The following is a 24,753-nucleotide window of genomic DNA, read 5'->3' as shown; positions in this document are numbered from 1 at the left end:
ATTCAACATGGCGGACAAAATAAATTGCAGATGAAGGGTTTAATACAGTTTAAAGTTTTAATCTAAGATTTGTAAAACTGTGTTTAAATTTAAGTGGTGCAACACAACTCGAATTAAAATTAAACTGAGATCAACAAACCCTAGATTAGCTCTAAACTCTGCTTAATTTAATCATTGTTGGTGCAACCCACCCTAAATGATTTAATTACATAAAAATATCAAAACGACGAAAGACTGTGTCGCGGTGGGCAAGTGATCTAACCGGTGAGAGGCTGAAGCACCGGTAATCACCGTTTCACCGACTATCGCGGCAAGCCTAGCGTGAGAAAGATCTATTTTGAGTCTTGTTGTTTTTAATAACTCTTTTAACATCAATCAGGTGCCAAACTTTATCTCTTAATCATTATTTTACCATCAAGCAAGTCCTGCACACTATTTTCTAATTCCTTCATGTTGTAAATTGAAACCAAAATGTCAGACGTGCAAGGAGATGGACACGCATCCTTTGTGTACACCTCTCAGAAAAAGTACAAATAAAAGATCTTTTTAGATGCTTAAATGACTAGAACATTGGATACGCTAGACGAGAGCTTAATGTTCTTATTTTTATAAAAACCTCCAATTCATTTAGACAACACAGGGTCACATTACTATCTAAGGCTGCAACTCAACTGATCAAACTATGGGCTAGGCAAAGGGTAATGTTGCGTTAATCACACGTTAATAAAATGAGTTCATTAAAATGAATTTGCATTAACACAATATTAACCTGTCAATTGTGATAGCCCTAATAATTACCCAACCAAATCTGTAAGAGAATGCATGAGCATTAAAATATATTTTTCCTCCCTAAGACAGCCGACAGGTATGGCAGAGATTCATTTTGCTAGTCCGACTAGAAGGCATAATAGTCCCGGGCTAGCAATTTTGCAAGCTTTAAATTACAATTTTGCATTGTTGCTAAGCAGCTTTAAGATCGCACATATGGAAACACAGAATATTATGAAATACAGTATAAAGACGGTATTATTGGCATTATTGACCAGCTTGGACAACCTCATTATATTCATAGTACTAAGCATTAGGGATGTGCATCTCCATTACTGAGTCCAATGCAATACTCATCTTGATGCATAGCCTACAATGCGATACATTAAAGATAGATATGAGCAGCTACTGATGCAATACAATGCGATTCACCCCTTTACGCTGCAATGCGGTCCAATGCAATTAAAAATATGATGATATGCAATTTTAACATGGTACACGTGTTAAAACAACACATTTTGTGTCTAGTTAAACACAACACATTTAATTTGTTGTCCCTAACTAGACACATCTTTGTGTTATTATAACAGATTTTGTGTTGTTTAAACACATCTTGTGTCGTCATTTTATTTATTTTACCACAAAATCAACACACAATGACACATACACTGTGGTAAAATAACACATAATGTGTTAAATTGAATAACACAAAACAATGTGCAAAAAATTAACACATCCTTTCTTAGAGTGTACAGATAGTTCCACACATTGGATTTACACATCGGCGTCTGAAACATTATAAGACCACTTTAAGACTAATGATAGTGGACCCGTGCATTTGTGTGTTTATTGGTCAGAGTGCCATCAGACAAATCCATTCCACTAGTTAGAAATGCCCTAATAAATTAAACTCTGTTCAGCATTTTAGCTACAGCCTTGACTTTCCTCCTGCTGCTTCCTCAAATCCATTCCACTTAACTCATTTAGAGTCCATATCATTTAAACTCCATTTTGCATTTTTATGCCATATCTGACTTTCATGACACGCCTCAGTTTTCGTAGTGTTGCAGGACGTAGCAACATCTTAAAGAGGAGACAGCAATCTTAAAATATTGGTCATTTTCTAAATAATAAAAGTATATTGCATCTACTAATGATTATACATACATAAATCTGTTTTTACCAATGCAATATCTTAAAAACTGTGCATCACGATGCAAATGCTAATTTGATCCAATGCACATTTTTAAACCGATGCATCGCATAATTAACTTTTTATGCCAATGCAGCGATTGAATCAGGGAATCGTCCCATCCCTAAGCATGTATCAAAAATGTACAATAATGATACCAAGTGTAAAAAATTTTAGATTGTAATTGTATACTGATTTACCGACCTTAAGGGCTCAAGACAACAAACCTGGCTGTCAGATTGAATTAACATCTTTGTTTACCTTTTCCTATTCGGGCCAAAACATGGTTGTCCTACTTTCCAAATATCTCTGGACTCTTGTTTTACTACCTCTGGCTCTATGCATACAATGATGACGAAAATTGAGATTTACATTGTATTTGACAATAGTATTAGGAGTGGGCCGTAACTATGGAAAAAACTGTGCATCACAATCTAAACATCCGAGTACATCCCTAATCCCACATTGAAATTTCCATTTCTTTTTAAGATCTGTCCGCTGTACTTCAAATGTGAGTTGTGAATCATACTACACCACATAGCCAAAGAAATAGGCTGTACCTAGGGGTGTGCATGATATATATTGTATGCGATAATATCTTAATTCTGATTGTATCGTAATCGCTGTGCAAAATCATATTATTAAATAAGTTGCTTGCTTTTCAGAAAACAACATTCAGTGGCCACATATTTACTGTGTGCATGAGCATTGATGAAAGTGTGATGTAACAGCACATTGGATTGCAGTGTATGTGTTTGTACAAATTATTCGTATTCATTTTTAATACTTTCTCCTATTGAATTCTAGAATCGGCCGTGTAGCTTTTGTAATAAATAGATTATAAATGCACAGCATGTGTGAAACAGGCCTTAAAGTGTGAAAATGACAGCGTTTACAAGTCCAGTAACTCATGATGTATATGACTTCCTTTCTTCAGTTAAACAAAAATATATATATATACACTAAAATGTTATCACATTGCTGTCTTATATGGGGCTTAACATGATAAAAGCTCCTAAAGGCACATACATCCATCATTAAAGCAATCAAGTGGGTTATAATATGTCTTCAAGTAAAACGATACGTTTCTGAGAGAAAACATACAATTTAGTCATCAATACATCTCACATTCATAGCAATATACAGTTTAGCCTGGTAAGTTAAATACAGCCTGCCATTTGGATCATGTTTGTGTTTTTTGAAGCCTCACCATGTTGACCCCCATATGAAGATAACATGATGGCATTTAAATATTAATAGTTATAAATGGTTTGTGTTCAACAAAAAAAGGAAGATAGATCTGAGATGGCATGAATAAATTTTGAGAATATTTTTCGCACAGCGAAAAAGTTTGAAAACCACACTGCAAAAAATGATTTTCAATAAAAAAAATTCTTAGTATATGGTCTTGTTTTCAGTAAAAATATAAAAAAATTCTTAAATTAACCCTCTGGGGTCTAAGGGGTTTTTAAGGCCCTGGGGAAGTTTTGACATGCACTGACATTTGTGCTTTTTTCAGTTGCTTAAAAACATATTAATGGCAAAAGTCTCATAACACTGCGTTCAGCACAAACTGGGCTACAATATTATATAATCAACATGTATGTACATGTTTTTATTTTTGAGAGAAAAATTTTTATGCGTGGTTTTTGAAAAAGCAAAATATTTAAGTCACTGATATAAGTCCACAAAACTCATTCTAAACATGTTTTCCCAAGACTTTTTTAAACAGTAGGGGTGTGCAAAAAATCGATTCACATTTGAATCGCGATTCAAGCTTTGCCGATTCTGAATCGATTCATAGAATTCCAAAAATCGATTCATACTTTTTTTGTAATGCCGTTTTACTATTGTCCTGAAATGAGTTTATCTCAGTATTCCCATAGATGACGCTGCGTCATATTCACTCTGACGCCTGCACACTCTTGTCACATGTCTTTCCCACACATTGGCCCTCATTTATCAAAAGTGCGTACACCAAAATTCCAGCGTACACCTGGCGTACACCCAAAACCCCGGTGACTTTGAGATTTATCAATATGGACGTTGGCGTACGGCACGCTCAAATCCTACGCCTGCTAAGGAGGTGGTGTACGCACATTTTGAGTTAGTGCAGAAATGCGCAAACACTTCCTAACACCACAAAACGCACTGACAAACTAAAATATATGATATATTATGACCCACTGTAAAAAAAACATAATAATTACAAACTTCAGTGTTTATTTTTATGCAACATGGACTTCAATGTTTAATTTGAGAAACTTTACCAAAGCATTTGATTTGTATGCATATGTATTCCTTCAGTTGAGAGCCTGGGCGCTTTACCTGACGTTTCAGGGCAAAGCATGTGAGCGGAGCGGAGCGGAGCCTTGAGCGGTGCGGTAATATTACCATCAAAGCGCCTTTCTAAAAAGTCAGCTCGCTCAGCACCGCTCGTTGAACCCAGAACGCCCTTTGATAATTTGCTAGTTCGAGAATCTGTAAAAACGTCTAGCAATAAGTTGTGGAGTTCAAGCCTTATACATAAATGTAAAGTAAAAATCAAAGTTAAGATTGGACAGGAAGAAAACATTAAAAGGAAGTGCGGAGAGACTGTAAAAGTTAGCAAATATTCATCCTGGAATCTGAAGCGGCACATTGCAAGAAAGCACAAGGATGTGCTACGAAAACATGGTAATAATGCATCAAAAGGTAAGCTAGTTACATACCATTCGATGATAAATAAATAGCTACACATGAATAGGTAAAGTAAAATGTTTGTGTTGAATGGAGCCATAAATCCGATCATGATGACATGCGGACAAAATCATGGCCACAAACTATCTTTTATGCTACATTATGGACACTTCTTTTTCTTATTTAGTCTAAAGTATGGCCATAAATATAAAATTCGTTCCCAATATTCAACAGTTTGTTCCTTGGGATTAATTATTATAATATTTCGTCATTACTATTACAATTATTATTACTTCAAATTATGAATTAGCCTAGTAAAACATGTGGATGTCTTGGAAACAAATTGTTAATTTGAATTATATCCGGAGCTCCGTATGAAACTGGATCTTAGCTAACAAACAACTGTATGTAAATACAGAAAAACACACTATAAAAGTTACTACATCATTTTAAAATATTATTTTAAAAAAACTTAACCGAACCATTAAGCAGACATATAATTTAGATGTAGGCAACAGTAAATAATAATAATAATAATAATAATAATAATAAATAATTATTATTCTAAATATCAATTAAGCGTCATTAATAATAAAAATAATAATACAAATATTACAAAATGTCATGCAATTATTAATGTGTCTTTAATCCCGCTCTTTAAACTCCCAAATAAAACAATTTTGTTTCTTTTCACTTCCCCGGTTTGTCTTCTTTGCCGTCTTCCATGTGTCAATGTCGTAAAATCAGGGCGTGGGGGAGGTGAAGACTTGAATTTATATGGGCATGTTATTCTTATGACGATCGTTTTCGGCCGCGGCATTTATGAAGGGCAGATATTGCGTACACCTGAATATCAACGGTACGCACAGTTTCATAAATCAGGCGGTGAGAGGAGTGTAAGCATAATCTTACGCCAACATATACGCCCGTTTCTACGCAAGTATGATAAATGAGGGCCAACGACTTTACTTGGGTGCTGTGCCTAGTTATATTAACAAGTGCCCAAGTATTTCTGGCGTCAAATTTTGTCTTTTTTGTTTTTCTGTGATGATGACACTCTTTAATAATGACATTTTGTGTGCGACATCATGAGCTCGGTGTCCGTTCACGTGCTCTCTGTTTCGCAATGAATTGGGATGCGACGCGAACAAGCTTGTGTCACATTGTATCCTTCATGTTTCTGATCTTGAGCAGAGTTTTACCATTAGAGAACTTCACGGAGCACCCGCGGACCGTATGATTCCGGGTTTGTATTTGAAATGGTCAGTCAGGTCCGGGTCAGTCAAAGTTAAATTACTTCGGTCCCGAGTCTGATTAGTGAGTAAAACCCGAGTCGATCGGAGAATGACCGTGAGCGCTAGCGTGCTAAAGCTCGCGTACAGTTTCAGCGTGCCGACGGTTTCTATGGCGATAAAAACTGGCTCTTTTCTAACATTATTAATAAACCATATCTTTCCCAAAATCTATTGCACTGAAAGAGCAAAGCTCAAGCTGACTTAAGATTTACAAAACTCAAAGCTGTAATGTAAAGTCCCCTGTCACTGGGACAGCAAGTAGACTTTTGAATCTGAAATAATGAGTGGATTTAGCTTTTTTTAATTGGCAAGAGAGAAATAGAGGGGCACTTTCCTTGCTTCTGCTCTATCTAATAGACATAATAACCATTATAACACCAGTCACATTTATAATCTATAGACCTGCACTGTCTATCATTCATATACTATATTATTGTATTTAATAGAGTTTGATAAAAGGGGTCATCTAATTGCTTCATATCAGTTTTTATTTTTGCATAAAGACATAAAGTAATATAAAACTACATTTAATTGTTGGGTTTCTTTTTAAAAAAAAATTGTATATCTCCTACAATCAGTCACATAGGAAGAAGTAAACTACATTTACATACTGTGAATTGTTTTTTAAAATCAAGAATCGTTTTTGAATCGAAAATCGATTTTGAATCGAATCTTGAGCCTAAAAATCGGAATCGGATCGAATCGTGAAATTTTCTGAATCGTGCACCCCTATTAAACAGGATCTAGTAGTCTAGAGTTTTTCTTCAAAATTATGTGAAAATCATTTGGCCTACTCATTCACATTAAACAATATATTGATTTACAATTTCTAAGACACTTTTGCTTGGGAAAGACCGTATGCGTGGAGGCGGGAAAGCTCCTGAATAATCAGTGATTGACAGCTGAGAAACAAAAGAGTTGAATAATGAGCCACATAATGAGCCTTGTAGGAATGTTCAACAGGAATGTAACTTTCTCTGTAGTAAAACCATGATAAGGTTTACTTTTCAATATAATGTAAATACACACACACACACACACATTATATATATCTCTATTGAAATATTTTCTATTAATTTCAAAAATATAAGTTGCCTTTTAAAAACATAGTAGCCTAATCATGGTAAAGATACTGTTTGGCCATCTTAACATGAACACACTTCAACCCAGGGTTAGTGTTTGGTTGGCCAGCGAGAGGTTTACTTTTGTGCAGTAAAAAGCTCAAAAGAACAACTGCCTATCGTTGTCTGGACTCTTATTTGTGTTTTTGTAATCATTATAGTAGAAACACAACAAGGGACACGCGTGATAAACTTATCAATGTTTGTTTACAGCCGCCGCCATTACCTCACATGTTGATCATGAAAGCAGTGAATGTATGCACATGCGAGTGATCCTGTGTATAATAAACTTGCTGTGCGGAGATATGCGCTTAGATGCAACTAAATAAGGATTGTACTGTTTGCAATCGCGTATTTTATAAGAATACCAAAAAGCGAGTCGAGTTTCCTGACTCGCGTGTTTGTGTATGTGCGTTCCCGTCGCGTCAACTGTTTGACGGAAGACAAAGAAAACACTCGCGTCTGGAGTTACTGACACACATACACAAGTAAATAAGGATTTAGATGTCATGTTTGGTGCAATCGGATGGAAATACAAGGAATGGAGAGACTGGATTGTGGATTGCATATCCATTGACTGCAGGAGGCACGAGTCATGCATATGGATGTTTCTGCTCGTTCACTTCAATGGCGCGGGGGTGTGGCGATCTCATCTCATTACAGATAATGAGGTAACTGGAGAAATACGGTACTTCTCCTCCTTCTCATACAGTTTACACCGAATGACAATATCTGTTTTCGAACCCACTTACATCATTTAAAAGTAGACATTCCAAGCATTATGTAGACATTTATCTTTTGTTTGTTTCTATGACAAGTATTCGTTAAGTTAGAGTTAATTTTTCTGACGTGTTTCTGAAAGGACTTCACTGAGAGAGAGAGAACAAAACGCGCATCATGTTTATTTTCTTAATTTTGCGAAAAGCACAACATTCTGTTTTTATTGGGAGTGGACAGAAAAAAACTAGACACTTTAACGTTTTAAATTATGTATAAATCATATCTGTATGTCAATAATCGGCAGAGTGTTAAGATGCTTTTTCATGATAAGCAAAACGACCCAAAAAAATGAGTCTAGTTTTTAGACCAAAAATATCAAATTTAAGTGATTTTGTGCATAAAACAAGTAAAAAAATCTGCCATTGGGGTAAACAAAAAAGTCTTGAACACTAAATTCAAGAAAAATTCAAGAAAAATGTGTTTACCCCATTGACAGATTTTTTTTGCTTGTTTTATGCACAAAATCACTTACATTTGATATTTTTGGTCTAAAAACTAGACTTATTTTCTTGAATCGTTTTGCTCATCAAGAAAAAGCATCTTAATTTAAGATAATATATTTTTACTGATAACAAAACAAAATACTGATAATTTTTTTCTTGAAAATCATTTTTTTGCAGTGCACTGTCCCAAGTACCTGCTCAGAACATTAACCACTTAGCAACACCCTAGCAACCATCCAGAAAACCACTGACAATTAGGGATGGGTATCGTTAAGGTTTTAACGGTATTACTACTCTTACCGGTACTGCTTAACGGTCCGGTGCTTTAACGGTATTCTTATCGGTACTTTGGCCAATGTTAACATTTGATCACGAACCTATGTTCACATGATTAAGTTAATTATGTGTCTGCATTTCATTATTACAAATTAATTTCTGGATATCATTTCTAAATATTATACATATATTTATTAATGCACCAGCGTGAAAGCTGCAGAAAAAATACTCTAAATAGGATATTTAGGCTAAATAAATGTTTACATGCTGATTTTTCTTTATTTGGGATTTTAAAAAGAAGTAGAAAATATGTTGAATGCATAACGTTCAGCATTTCTCCCAAAAGAAATCAACAGAATTTCAACGTAAGGTAAGCAAACCAATTAGGGAGATTGTACATTTATTTTAAATGACGTGAACATTTTTTTGATTTTAGCATACATGCCTGACGTTGATGCGGCAACCACCAGAGATGATGGTTGAATTTTGCAGGATGCGACCTTCTAAGGACGTATTTTAAGACCCATTGCGTCACAGCAGCGCTTATGTTGCGTTTTTCTAAGGTTGATTAATTTTATATACTGTTGAATAGTTTAATCTACATCAACGTGTCATATTTTCTAAAATAAATGAATATTTTTCTGATTCCATATTTATTTAAATAAGTCAGAAACGTCTCCGCTGTCTCCTGCTGACAGGCGCGGTGGGCGCGTGCAACAGGTGACGCAAATTATAGGTCCTCCGAGGGTTAGACTGTCTCATTTCAGTTCTCTTCGCGGACTTCTGAGGCTGCCACCTTGAAAGACAGAGTGCTCCCCTTTTAAGGTTGTATGCTTAGAAGGTCGCAGCCCTTGAATTGGGACACAGCTTCTTTCTGCACGTAATACACTTTTGAAAGATGCTTTGACAGATGTGTTTCCGCCCTTACATGCAAACATCTTGTTGCACTTACCTGTATGACAACGAGCGTTGTCTGCATCAACTCTAGTGAAGGATAACCACACTTTTGAATGTTTTGCTCTATCCGCCATCGTCACTCTTTGTATTAAGCGGTAGTTTTCGTGCTGTTATGCGTGTGCGTGCGCCGCGCTCGTTGTTGTGGTTGTGTTTGACAGACAGCCAGCCTCCGCGGCGCGCATGAGAGATCTCGCAGATCTCACAGACAAACGTCTTAATGGCAAATTAGAAATATTTGGTGAGATAAAATGTGCACGAAAACATTATTAAGCAAGAAAACATAGTACATTTATTTATTTATTTTCTCCAGGACCGATAGCAGAACCGATAGCGTCAGATCTTACTGATACTACGGTCTTTCATAATTTAGCCCCGGGGCCAGTTTAATACCGGGTTTCGGTACCCATCCCTACTGACAATTATATGTCTTAAATTTCAAAGTTTCTCCTAACATTTTTCCTTGTCAGGTTGCTACATAAAAAAATATGTTCAGCACATATAAAGCAGTTGCATCAAATGCTTACCTGTGCTGCATCAAAGCTGTGGAAATCTAAGTTGAGATGCCCTAAGGTAGACCTTAAAAAGAAACAAAGACATCTATTAGATATAAAGTGAGAAAAAATGGAAACAAACCAAAACGTCTATTGGGAGAAACAACGAAATGAATCTCCTGCCTGAATGGTCTGGCATGAAACACAGCTGATGGTGATGTTGGTCACGCCCTCAAATACACAGAGAATCTGCCACCGTTTACCCGTCAAAGATGATAATTTCTCCAGAGATTGTGTGTCATTTGACTAAATAAATAATGGATGAACATGACCATTGTTTTAGGCCTTCACGAAAAGTTTAGAGTCAAATGATCTCTGCACAGTCAAAGCGAGAGATCATTTCCTCTAGAATGATAGCCAGCGATTGTCTATTGTCCAAACACCAGGAAGATAGCGGGGGGAAAGCCAGATCCAGAAGTAGTGCGCAAACAGTGAAAGCAGGACATGCCAATGCAACTGAACTGCATCATACCGGATACTCCAAAAATTCAGAGTCGTACAATCATGAAATTCCTATGCAGACATGATAATGACATTATTTAAAGAGCCTGTACATCAGTGCAAACAATAAAGCACATATCTGATTCTGCATTAATGTTTATAAATACTATGCCTTGCAGTCTACTAGTGGTTGACCAATAATGTTAAGCGATATGCCCCATTTTGAGATTGTCATATTGTCAGCCTGTGAGATGCGTATTACAAGTTTAGGTGCTAGAAGGAGTCCATGCCGAGCTCGTGCTCGGACGAGCAAGAGTCTAAGATGCGCGCATTACAAGTCCAGGTGCGTGCAAGAAGGAATCAGCGCACGTTACAAGCTTTCTAGTGCAAAAAGTGAAGCCCACAAACCCTCTTATGCGAGGAAAAGCAAGGTAATGTGAAATTATGATGATGATAATAATAATAACAACTATCGGCAACTATCATCATGAAAGCCCGCTACTGGCCATATGTCTGACGATCGTCGATACACGATAGTATCGTCTATCAGCACAACCCTATCAACCAATACGGGATATTGCCATGTGAATACCAATGTTTAAAAAGCACGGTGGTTGATATAATACAGATATCAAATCCATTTAAATAAAGCAAATGGAAAACACATACAATTGACCCCTCACTAAGCCACGCCCAAAAACCGCCACAGGTCAAACGTGGTTTAGTAACCGTAACTAGGTGCAGGAGGTCTGTCAAGCTTTCGAGCGAGGGAAACATGCCAAAGCGTTGTGCGTATGTATTGTGTAAATCTGATACCCGGTATCCTAAAAGTTTGGACGGGGTGGTGGAATTTTCCCAAAACCCAAGAGGAGAAATGCCAGAAGTGAATCAAGCAGTATGGAAGGCCTCAATAACAACTAAATGTCGACAGGATAATAACAAAAACACCTACGTTTGCTTAATATTAGCTAGCTAGCTAACTCAGCCCATCATTGCTTGGAAATAATAATGGTTATTTATTCATAATGCATATTTGAACGTAAAATAAGATGATTAAAGGCAAGACAGAGGCTGACTGACATACTTTGAAAAAAGTTAATAGTTATATTTAAGTTATAGGATTTAGCTTCAATTTTGATACAATTATTTTCGAAAATCGGTTGCATATTATGTGGTGGATATATCTCTTGAATGCATACTGCAGTCCATTTTTTTCTTGCTCTCTCAGATATTTCACCTGTTGGCCAAAAATGACTAATTATCTTCTTGGGAACGTCTGAGACCAATGCATAAATACTAGGGATGGGTAGGGCTGTGACGGTCATTATATAACCGTGAGACCGACGGTTATAGTTGAACACCGTCATTAGAACTCTATAACCGGCAAAACCGTGTTATTAAAATATTTAAAAAAAAATTTATCATAAAGAATTTTTAAATACGATTTAAAACAATTGTTAACAGTCTGTGTTATACGCCCCACCATGTTCTCACGCAGTGAAAAATACAGAGCGGAGCAGACACTGACAACGCGCTGACATACAGGACAGACCAGGTTACTTTTCGGTTACTTTTGAGATTAAACGTATTAAACAAAGTCTCACCTTTCAAATCATCTCTTCCTTCTAGTTAATTTATAGCATCAAATAAACATGAATGACCATAAGAAGGAATGTTGTTTTAACCGCGGAAAGGCGTCAGTACACTCCTCTTTTCAAGTTCAAATCCTCCCATGCTAATCTAACTCTCCTGAAAGCAGATTCACTGCTTGTCTTGCTGTTAATTTTAAATAAACGTAGAGTAAGTAGCTAATCAGTGTCTTGTTTATTCAAACGCCGGTTTACTTCGCAAGTGTGAGCACTGAAGAGCGCGTACTGTATGTGGAGAGCGTTTGCCGCGCGTGGCCATTGTCGGCTGCGTTTGCTGCGCATACTGTGCAGTTTAATAACAGTATAAAAATCTCAAGTTCATATTACTTTACTTTACATGCATTTATGAGCAAAACCTCTTCAAGACGCTTTTTAACCCACATTCTGGTCCATGTAATGACAGATATAGACACAATTAAATCTGTTTCTCTGAAGATTATCAAAATATGAGAGAGGATTCATTTATGCTGAGCAGAGAGTGACAGCGCAGTCTTCTGTCAACAGTGTGTTTTTAAATATTTCATTGCTTTCTGTTAAATTGCTTAAAGTCATTACTGTTTAAAATACACTTGGAATCACATTCATGATTTTATGGTAAAATGACACTTTCGCGTCAATCCACAAGCATTTAAACGAGCAAAACGCCCCCCACAGACGGTTATGTTATGAACCGTCACATTTGACTCGCGTCATAACCGTCATCACCAATTCTGAAACCGGCACACCCCTAGGGATGGGCATTCAATTAAATTATTTTAGTCGATTGTCAGAAGAATTAACGATCGACTATCGATTAATAATTAATATTTTTATAATAAAAAATAATTATTTAACTTTTATAATTCAAAAATGTTGAATACAAAAATACAGCGTGTTTTCCTCCATGAGACCTTTATTACAAGATCAACTTGTGGCAAACAGTTAAACTACATTTAGTTAGACAAACGGAACATATATGCGCTTGAATATGCGGTGCTCTAAAGCAGCGGAACCTGCAGCTGTGAGCCGCATTCTTAAACAGAGACCTCATTTGGCCCAAAAAATCATGACCTCTTCATGATTATTTTTTGGAAATCAAAACGGAAGGTCACAGATAACGGAGTATGGTGTCAAATATTGCACCCTGGTGGTAAAATGTTGAATTGCTGCCACACAGTGAAATTCATTGAATTGCTTCAAGACACACGCTACGCTAGGCAACGCAACCTGCATTAGATAAAAAAGTATTCGATTAATCAATAACAAATTAACGTCATCGACTAAATTCTTAACGATCAATTATCGATCATCGATTAATCATGCCCATCCCTAATAAATACTGTAATAGACTTTTGCCAGATCGTACAAAAACGTGCAAATGAGACTTTATGAATTTATACGAATTAGCCAAAATACTTACGAACTGCCATGAGATAGTGTTTTTCAACATTTTACTTGAACATTTATAAGAACACCTGAAGTGTTTTTTAAATAATCTGACAATGACTTTTACGACCAAAAAGTGTTCCCGTTTTGGTTTGTTAACTAGCCTGCGAAGCAAACTACGTTCAGTTGTCCGATGTGAAATTAGGAATTTTAACTCGCTAGAAGCTTCACTAATTAGATGAATGAATGCAGGGAGGCAAAGTTAACAACGGTGTCCAGAGACAGACAGTGAGACACTCCCTAAATCTATCAGACAAAGCCAACAGACTGTCAACTCCCACTGCATAGCTGGAGCTCACAGCCAGGGAACACAACAAGAGGGCCAATCGTACACCACACACTAATCTAGATCACTACTACACACAAATCTTTTCATCACTACTTTTGCTCATCAGACATGCTTTTTTCTGTCATCTATCCACCTAAAAAAAAACATTTTAACACTTTAGTAGTTGGTGTGTTGAAAGCTCACCATGCTAGCTCTAGTATGTTCAGAAAAGCAAACTATTATTCATGCTATTATTTCTGTGCACAGTAAAAAATTTGGTTGTCCAATATCTGTAAAGATTTGAAAACTACACTACATTGAGCAAAACACTATAAGATTATGCTTTAGACTTTAGACATCACTTCCACATACTGTACATTTTTATCGCTTCGGATTTCCCTGCCTTCATGAAACGCTTGTCCCCGATTGGCCAGCTAACCAGTACAAGTACAATGCATCAATTACTGATGCATAATATGTACTCTTAAACTCTATTCAGACGCTAACTGTTTCTCATGGGAATGTCTGTAAAATATATTTGCATGCCTTCTGGGTTCGGATGGAGATAAGTTTGCGGAGGATAGGTGAGTTTATAATTCGTAACACACATGTGGTTAATTGCATGATCATTCACATGACCCGGATATATGGTTTATCTGTAATATGTATAATTGAATAAATTTTAAAATTGTATTTAGCACTTGTTGCTGCTAATAGACATTTTATAGGTTTTCGTGGTTTTATTTATATCAGCTCCCACAGCGATGATGAAACTTCTCATAATTTCAGTGCATGCGAAGTAAGCCCCTTCACTGATACAAAATAAATGCTTTCGGTGCGCTAAACGGATGTGCATTGATCGGAAACCAATTAAGTTACCACACGACCTTGACGTTTGTCAAAAACAGTAGGCAATTCGTCTGGTTATTTTTATGCTGGTTGTAGGAGAAAAATACAGACATTCTGAATTGGGACGGTAATAAAATCTCGGACTTCCCCCTGAAAATTATAAACATATCTTACATCCCCATGAGAAACAATTACCATCCTAATAGAGCTTTAGATCTAAAAAAAAAAAAAAATGGATGTGATACATAAACATACCTTAATACATAAATGCCTTACATATGCAAAAGATTCAGCACTGCAGTCTATTGCGGCTTTCCCATAGGATGTGGTGTGTGGTGTGCGCTGCGCTATGAAACCCATTCATTTCAATGGCTTGCGCCACGCGAGGGCGGTTTTTTGTTGCGCCGAGCAAAGCGCGAGCGGTCAAAGTTCAAAATAGTTTAACTTTTGTGCTGTGCTCTGTGACGATTACCTGCGCGGCCAATAGAAACGGGGTATCCAAACAAGCAAAATGGACAAAAGCTTATACTCTGAATTCTCAGAGCTTTATAATACAAGTTTATGATCCTACAGAGACATCGGAAAGAAAGCCGTGTCATGGAAACACGTAGCAATTCAAGTTGGCATGTCAGGTGTGTGTTTTAAGTCAAGTAGCTTGTTGTAGGTAGGCAGCTTAAAGTGACGTGAAATGGAGACGGCAACATCAGTCTCTGTATTCCTCATCAACTATTTAATGCAAATATAAACACTGTAGTAATTTATTGAAAACCCCGCCTACATTGGTCTGGGAATCAGTGCATAAATCGCTTGGCTGCGCGTAACGCATTGGCGAGCGCAGCAGACACTGTCTTATGTGAAAGCCGCATATCAGGCCTGTTTACAACGTTACGGTTATGCCAAGTTGTAGTCAGTATCTTACAACCAAGACAGCTTTCCTTTACTCATTTACACAAATTTAGAAAGAAAGGCAGCCTGCATTTACCACTGCAGAAGACAAGCAGAATACCACATTACAGTCCCAGTTGAATACATAATACCCAGTGTTTCCCATTGACTTTACTTGAGCAAGTATATCTGGCATCAAATTTTGTCTTTTCTCTTCTTCCATAATAATGACAATTTTTGATTTATCTTAAACAAAAGTGGTCAACTTTCTATTTCTCTCTTACGGATTAAAAAAGCTTAATCCACTCATTATTTCAGATCTAAAAGTCTACTTGCTGTGACGGTGACAAGTGACTTTACATTACAGCTTTGCATTTTTATATTCTGAGTCAGCTTGAGCTTTGCTCGCTCAGTGCAATGCTTGAAATTAGCAATTGCTTTTTTCTACCATATCTGTGCAAACTTTTTAGAAAAGATATGGTTTATTAATAATACGATTATAAAAATGGGAGAAAGAAAATGTGATCGCCATAGAAACCGGAGGCACGCTTGAAACTTCACTCGAGCTTTAGCGCGGTAGCGCTCGCGGACATTCTCTGATCGACTCGGGATCGACAAAGCTTTACTGGGGCACAGGCCCCCCATTTTTAGCTGACTTTTTTGAAATAGAGGGCTGTAGTCAAAACCGGCCGTTCGTTGTAGGCTTTTAAAAAGGAATTCTATTGAAGAAAATATATCACCTGGCAGTGAACTTTGAGCTTTATCATTTTACAGGTATTATTTATGCTATTCTAGCAACATTACACACTAACTAGGGTTTAAAAAATGGTATCAGGAAGAACGTGACCTTTAAGAAACCAGTCATTTAATGACTGCTAAATAATCTCAGTCATAGTTACTGCTAACTTATGTAAGTTAGTGTTCTAGAGTTAAATATTAGTAAACTAAAAATACAGAACAGTATAACACATACATCTGTTGATTTTCTCAGCAACAATGCAATCCTATAGACTTGACAAAAGGCTTTCGTTAGGATTTTTCCTCTAATGTTTGAGACCTGACAGTTACTTCTCGTCATGTTTTCATAATTACTCACTCACTTGGCGTCCCCATGCAGTTGCGCGCGGGGATGAACGCAAAGATGCGCGTGGACATGGATACATGCGTGCATGTGTTAGTGCGACTGCTTTGTTGCTTTACAAGCGTAAATTGGGTAACTAGATTGCATATAGATCTGTTTTTGCCGCTATTATCTTTGTAAAGGAATACACTAGTTAACTGCTAAAATTTAAACTTGAGATTTATAACTGGGCACAAGATTTACACTGGAGCACATGCCCCATTAAAGGGGTCTGGCGACACCCCTGTCTGTAGTCTATCCTCCCTGCTCTGCACGTTCGTTCTCCTTCTTCCTTTTGTTTTCCAGTGGACGCGCTCAGTTCATTTCCATGGTTTCTCGTGCTGGTTTCACTGCAAACTGCGCACAGCCAATTGCCATATGAAACATCATCACGTAGCATTACGGCACAGTGTTCATGGGAAATGTAGGAAGTACTGCCTTCCAAAAAAAAAGCTCCTTTTTAAATATATAAACATACAATATAAGAAAAAAGAACAGACCCTCTGCTTTCAAACAAAAAAATCTGTTTCATCCTACCTTCATGTGTTCTGTTTTTATCATCGCTCAAATATGTGTAGGTTTCATCAAAAACACCAAATTTTGAGCAAAAAGCTGAGATAATTCCATTTTTGTGAAGGACTTTTGATCGAGATCAGATGCAGAGCGATCTTTAAAACATACACGGATATACAGCTGTTTGCTCTAGGGCAATACTTTTATAAGTTGCTGAATAGTAGATAGATGATAATAGTGGTATTCGTCAATGGTGGGGAAAGAGTTAATTTAGAACCCTGGTCACGTGTCTTTACAGGATCTTTACGTCATCTGTGTGAATGCATGTAAAGATTTTGGAAAATCATTGTCAGTGTGAATGAACCAAAAATCAAACAATCCCGGACAAATCCCGAATGCATTTTCCGCGTATTTTCCGTAATGTCTGTGTGAAATGGCTTTATGGGGATAACAACTGACTCGTGTTTTGAAAGTCATGATCACGCGCTGCACTTTCTTTCCCATTTGTATAATAATAACAACAACAATATTAATAAACCGTCTTTTATATATAAAATGTTTGCTCAGAGATGATAGCAAATAACCGATGATAGCAAATAACCGATGCTAATGCCAAGCCCATTGCAGTGAACGAGCAATTATAGTTCAAACTAGCAAACAGTTCTTATGTAAGATGACTCAAGACATAAAAAACCCCGCAAAGCTGTAATGCATTTCACTCATCGTCCTGAAAGTAAGTAGCAGGGTTTCCCACAGCACTTTTCAGTTCGGGCAGCCCACCTAAGCTGGGATACCCTACCACCTTAACTAGGTTGTCCAAAAAAAAAATTAGCTCCACAAAAGGCCATCAAGTGCATCTCGGAGAATAGCGTGGACGCGCTTTACACCGCGAGCGGGCACGCGCCACATGGCCGAAATGAGAGAAGGACATGGTCCGTCGCTGTCTGGAGGATAACTAGACTGTTGATAAAACATTTAATTAATTAATAATCTAGTATGTGTTCATTTTCTTTCATAGTTTCTTTAAAATTGAGTTTTATTTGAGTGTTTTAATTAAAAATATTTTCATCATGACGCGTAAGCCCCGCCACTTTGATTGCCACGCCCCCGGCCCTCCCACCTGCACAACACTACCACCTTAACTAACAAATTTTCTGCGGGAAGCCCTGAAGTAGACTTTGAATCTGAAATAATGAGTCGATTAAGCTAGGAATAGAAATAGAAGCACTTTTACTGTTTCTACATTAACCCATCACATTTAAAATGTCTAGATCCATGTGTAATCTATAGACCAAAATTGTCTATCATCAATATACTATACATATTGTATAGGGTTTCATAGTCTTTCTACACCGCTCACAATGTTAATAAATCCCTTCAAAAGGGGTCATCTTTACAAGTATTGCTTCATATATCAGTGATAAAACAGTACAGTGCAGTCAGCTTTATTCATGCTAAAGAGAAGGCACATTTTTTTCAAGGAGATTGTGGGGTGTGACATGAATATAAAATGTTCAATTAATCAAAGTATTGGGTTATGATCAAACATTACTAATTGTTGTCACACGTATCTTAGACCATTTTTTTGTCGGTGGGTTCTTATCGGCTACCACCCACAAGTATATTTCAGATCTGTGGGAAACACTGAATACACATACGCAGAAGATTACTTGAAACCTCAGAAAGAAATGCACTTTACAAAGCTCTACACAACATCACACCTGTGCTGTAGTCTATCTACGAGAGCTAAAATGAGCTGAAAATGACATCTGTCATTCAGCCCCAAATTCTGTTGCCCCAGAAACCCCTTCACTTTGACATTGGAGCTGGAGTAGAAAGTGCAAACACAAGATACAGATGCATTCCTCACAATTTTATTCTCATTTTTTCAACATGTATCAGACTTGCAGCCCTAAAAACTCATCACTCAGAAAACAAGACTTATAAACACTGGCATACCAAAAATACCCTGGGTGTGATAGTCATGAGATCAAGCATGACAAAGTAAAACAAAAAGGCTTGAAGATTTTTTTGTAATCTGAAAATGAAAGTGTTACATCTTTACCAAACAGTAGCTTCCTCAGTCTCAAGTTTACCAGTCCCTTTCACACATACAGTCTTTACTGGTAGTTTACTGGTAAATTGCAGTTAACAGGTAATGTATGAACAAAAACTTTCTGGTGCCAATTTACCAGCAAAAGGTTGTAAGGTTACCAGTAATTTACCGGTATGCGCTTGTGTGAACAAAAAATATAGATTACCAGCATTTAGAACGAACGCCGTGCTGACAGCTTCGGGCCAATCATAACGTTTTGATACAGGTGACGCGTTTTTTATGGACGTTTCCACACACAGTTGAGAAAACCTGAAGTTAACATCAACATTACTTCACCAAAGTTGTTTAAGCTTACCATCTATTTGCCGAATTGACGATGTCCTTAGTGAAGCCTAATGTGCAAACAGTACTGTTGTTTAAGATGCAGTTTCCGTTTGATGTCACCTAATGCAATGTTGTTTGGTCACAAGTAACTAAGCGACCGTCAGCGTTTGCCACACATGTGAAAACAACAAAATACGGACCGTGGATATGAAGTCATTACCCATCATTGTTTACAAATACAACACTGAGCTCACGGTGTGGCACAGGTAACTTCAGAGTTTGCCGGTATTTTATACTGATGTGTGAATGATGTCTTAATGGTAAAAAGACGGAACGTCACTGCGTTTGTGAACAGCACATTTTTGTATTTACTGGTAAATTCATTCTGGTAAATTCATAGTAATTTACCAAAATTACTGTTTGAAAGAGGCTATTATCTGAAGGGTTATTTTGAATTCATGATATAAGGTGTGCTGGGATAACATGGATAAAACTTTTAAAGAGCACCTATAATCCGATTCATGATTTTACATTTCCTTTGGTGTGCAAGTGTTAGTACATGTTAATGAAGATTTTTTCATTTGGTGCATCACTAGGTTAGCTCGGTTTTTCTGGATTAGAATTGTCTCGTATTGATAAGGTATTAAAGACGATATTAACTCCTGTTTGGAGCTGATTCTCTGGTAAGGAGCATCACTTTCCACCAGACACTACAGGTATTCGACCAATCACAATGCTCTGGATATTTGACTAATTTTAGCACACTGCGCTTTTCAAAACGATGAGCTTTGTAAAAATTGATTACAGTAGCAGAGTCAGCTCAATATTTTAGGTGCATATATATTTTTAAGTTAACTGCATGGCTCCTTTAAAGATACAATATGTATAACCCACCCCTAGATGGCGCCAGATCAAAACAATAACACTGACGAAGATTAATGACGCTCTGAAGCAGTGTGGAATGATGGGATTTGTTGTCTTTAACTCAACCCCTGATGGCCATCAATCAGGTAAAGTAATCAAGTTTTGTAAATGTTGCGTTTGATGACATCATTTTATTTCATTATGTAAGGTTTCATGTAATGTTCAAAACGAAATTTTTAGATATAGATATAACAGTATTAGTCCAATTCGATGCTGTGTTAACACAGCACAGAATATAGTGTTCATATTACCAAAACAAGCGAGTAGCCCTATAAATGAATATAAAAAAAACAGACGAAACAGCCTTCATTAGTTTTTCTCACTGTTGGTGTTTTTGACAGAGCGCTCTGAACCAGTAGTTGCTGGTGGGGTCCAGATTTAGGCATCTGCCTGAGTCAAGTTTGTATTTTTATACATTTTATTTATCAGAACTTTAATATATTTTGATGTTCCTCTGTTCTGTTGTGACAATAAAAGAAACAAGTTTCTTTTTAAAATGCATTATCATAGTTAAAACTCATAAATAACTACAAATAACTAATGTTAGGGAAATCTGTTAATGTTTTGTTATGCGTTTCTGGAAAAAAAATATCGGCCGATATATCGGATTTTAAAACCAACAAACATTTGTATCGGTATCGGCCTTCAAAATCCTTTATCGGTCGGGCTCTAGTTTTTACATCAGTAAAGGCGGTAACAAAGGGTAACGTGGATATTAACGTCATTGACAGGCGACTGCACTGCCCCGTGTCACTGTTTAAAATGGCAATTTTCTCCCGATTTACAAGTAGCTGAAAACATTAGAAAAATTGATAGTAATCAGCTGGACAAAATATAACACTGACCCAGTGGTTTTTGGGTATTTAACTGCAAATATCTTACAAATTGCACCTTTAAATAACTGATGGTATAAAATGGTGTTCTAACAAAGCCACAGCGATGTCATAAGAAATGCAAACTAAAGCAAGGTTGGAAAACTAAACAAATCTGAAGTTTGTGGTCTTAATTCTCTCTCATTAAAATCTGGGCCATATTCTAACCAATCGTCAAGCAGGTGTGACTCAATACTGTACACAAAGTTCAGTACAGTAGACCGGATGAAAAGGACATTGATTCACACATGCATATTGTCACGCACAGAACAGCTTTGATCACAAGTGAACCATCTTACAAGCTCAACAAATCTAAGGGGCTAATCACACCAAACGCGGCACCAAAGTGCGGCACGGCTTTTTATTACTAGGCAACCACGGACGCAGCTGTCCTGTCAGTCAAATATTGAACCGTGAACGTTCTTTTGCTGTTAACTGTCATATAAGCAGACACTTTAAAAAGAGGTCGCTTGCTCTGACCTTGATCAAACGTGAGAGGTGCACAAACACGCAGGAGACCATGAGTGAGTGATCCAAACAACTGTAAACCTCCATCACCACAACCCCTTATTCGATTGGACAATGGAAAGACGCGAATGCCGTCGGGTGCTTTTCCACTCTCAGCTCTCCTTCAAAAGCGCGTGCTGCTGACGGCGGCAAAAACCACCAGGCGTTCGCCGTGCATAAACAGTGCGCATACGCTCACTTTCCATAGAATCTCATTCAAAAAGGCGCCTGCAACTGGCATAAACCGGGTGTGCCTCATGAGCCTTAAAAAGTGAAGCCTCTGGCTCTTTGATTGCCCCCTGGTGGCTGGCTGCAGTACAAGTCATAAACCCCGCCCTCTCCATTCAAACGAATGGGACTCTGCTCTAAATAAAAAAATATTTACACTTCCAATAAAAGTTTCCGAAAGATGGTTTTGGTCCTTTCAAGTAGTTGTTATCACGCTGATATATGTTCAAGTCTTCATTATTGTGGTAAGTTTCATTTTAGCTTGTAATTTGATGCAATAGAAACCGGGCGTGACGTTATGATTGGCGTGGTTGATTGGTTGCGCGGGCGATTGGGCGGACGTTTGATACCGCAGCTCTGCCTCTGGCTCCACGGACGATTCCTTCTGCGCATGCCTTGGCTCCAAACTGACGTTTTTACGTAACATGGCGGTGACCGTGGTCGGACATTTTTGGCTTCAATTCATTACAATGGTGGGATGCGACGTCGCGTCGTCCATCTTTTTTTACAGTCTATGGCATAAACGCTGGTCATTGTAAGGTTTTGAAACGATGCCCATCACAGAATGCTCTGCAGCAATCATATAAAAGATCTTGAGCAAAATATTTCATGCAACATGTTTTTCAGCTTCAGTCTATGTAGAGAATTGCAAATCAATTACTTATGGCATTATTTCAGTTAGGCAGCAGCCTATGTAGACCACGAGGCAGCTCAATAGGTTTTAGAAAACCGTCATGGTTTCACAAACGTGCATACAACACAAATATAACAAGCTATACCACTGCGACCAAAGTGAGATTTGTGGGTGCCACAATTCCTCTTCTTAAGGGTGAGAATAATAAAAAAAGTAGTTTGCAAAGTAAAAGCACCTGATCCCACCTTATCTGTAGAATCCAAGCTCCTTAGCAAGGGTTCCTAGTCTGGGCATGGCAAACAATCCAGTAACATTCTCTCTTCTTCAAACTGAATAGCCTTAACCGCCGATTGGTTAACAGGTAATCCTGCTCTTAAACTTCTATGTGTTCACCACTCCCCTGGAAATGTGTTACTACTAACCGCTGCAATCAAGGGAAGAGCGGTAAGAGCGCTTGCTGCAGTGCAAACCAAAACAAATGAGATCTACTACAGCTGCCTCAGTAGCGCTGCAACCATTGCCGCAATAAAGCTACATCTGACACACATTGCTGCAGACTAAAAGTGCACAATTTCCTCACCGTATTGTCTGAGGTGAGAGGGTGATGAAGTCGCTTACCACTTCCTCTGTGTTTTTTCTGCAACGTTTCAGTCTGCCACCAGGGCCTGACAACACTTCAATGATAGCTTGATGAGCGACAGACAGCCGAAGGCGCCCACCCTGAAGATCAGAGGGCTTGGGAAGCTTTAAGGTGCCCTCAAAGAACGTGATGATCCTGAGGGGCGGCAGAAGAGTGATGGATGATAAATGAAAGACGGCAGAATTAATGATGGTTAAATTACCGTGTGACACCACAACCAACTGTGTGCCTCGTCTGTTTTATGGATATGGATGAAAAAATTTAAAAATACGAGTCATTTCCTAGCTACTCAAAACATTGAGCAGGAAATAATTCAGAAAAAATTGCTGGATCATCGTGTCGACTGAAATAGCACTCGTTATTGTTATTTTCTAGGACGCTCTGGTCTGTAAATATGGTTTGGGTTTAAACTTCAATCGAACTGTGTTGATTTGTTTTCACAATGTCATCTGTTAGTAAGACTGAAAGACATATAAAATCATTGAAATATCCCAAATGTGCATGTTGCAACATGCTTAAATGCAGATTTTAATATTCAAAAAGTTATCAACAAGGAAAGTTTTGTGTAGATGCAGGTAGCACAGACACTGGTGAGACACAAAGAGACTGATTCTTTCTTTTCCCAGAACGAATGTAGATATATTATTTTCTTTATAAATTATTTTCTATTATGATTTTAAAAAATTACAAATTTTAAGCATTTTCATATTGCATAACAAATATTGCATTATTATTAAGTTATGGCGTATTGCATTTTTCTTTAGGATCATGGGGCCCTCTCTGCCAGCTCTCTGCCATTTCAACAGAATTCAGGTATCATTTATGCCCACAGTACAAAAAACACATTGTGGATATCCTAAATAAAAGCCTTCTGTGAAATTGTGGCAAAATAAAAAAATACATAAAACTTAAAAAAAATGTATGTCTTAAATAACATCTCTTAACAAACAAATATTTGATTTTATTAGCTTAAATATTCTAATATTATATTACAAAAAATGGCCATCCCTAGTGATGATCAACAAATAAAATTAGAGATGCACCGTTTGACCGGAATTGGCCAATTTTACACCTGATCAGATGGACTGGTAATTGGCTGATCAGTTTCACAACACTCCGATTCCAAGTCTGTCTTTGTTGCCAGTTGAGCAAGCAATAACGTCACAGCCGTGATCCGTTTTTCATAATCCAAACCCAAACCGCCTGTGCAGTCCGCCCGTGCCTGTTGATTTCTGCTCTGCATCCGCAAATGACACATTGATATTATTCCACAAGTTCACTTGTCTGTGTGCAGGACTCTGCTTAGGGGTGCGTTTCCCGAACAATGCCAAACTCGCTGAACCACCATTTGATGCA

At 37.5% G+C, this 24,753-nt stretch overlaps 1 protein-coding gene across 2 annotated transcripts in view; it reads right to left on the bottom strand.

Moving 5' to 3' along the window:
* Positions 1-24,753, bottom strand: part of nck1b (NCK adaptor protein 1b) — a 112,061-nt gene that overhangs the window by 69,204 nt on the left and 18,104 nt on the right. The window contains exon 2 of one of the 2 annotated variants that reach the window (XM_065294735.2): positions 10,036-10,087. The exons of the other annotated variant lie outside the window; for it this stretch is intronic. The gene's annotated coding sequence lies outside the window, so the exon portion shown is untranslated. The remainder of the gene's footprint in view (positions 1-10,035; positions 10,088-24,753) is intronic. 2 annotated transcript variants of the gene reach the window in all.

The sequence above is a fragment of the Paramisgurnus dabryanus genome, chromosome 22 (assembly GCF_030506205.2).
Source record: "Paramisgurnus dabryanus chromosome 22, PD_genome_1.1, whole genome shotgun sequence".
NCBI classification, from domain to species: Eukaryota; Metazoa; Chordata; class Actinopteri; order Cypriniformes; family Cobitidae; genus Paramisgurnus; species Paramisgurnus dabryanus.
The sequence above is the reverse complement of the archived record's forward strand: the minus strand, read 5'-3'. Positions and strand labels throughout refer to the sequence as shown.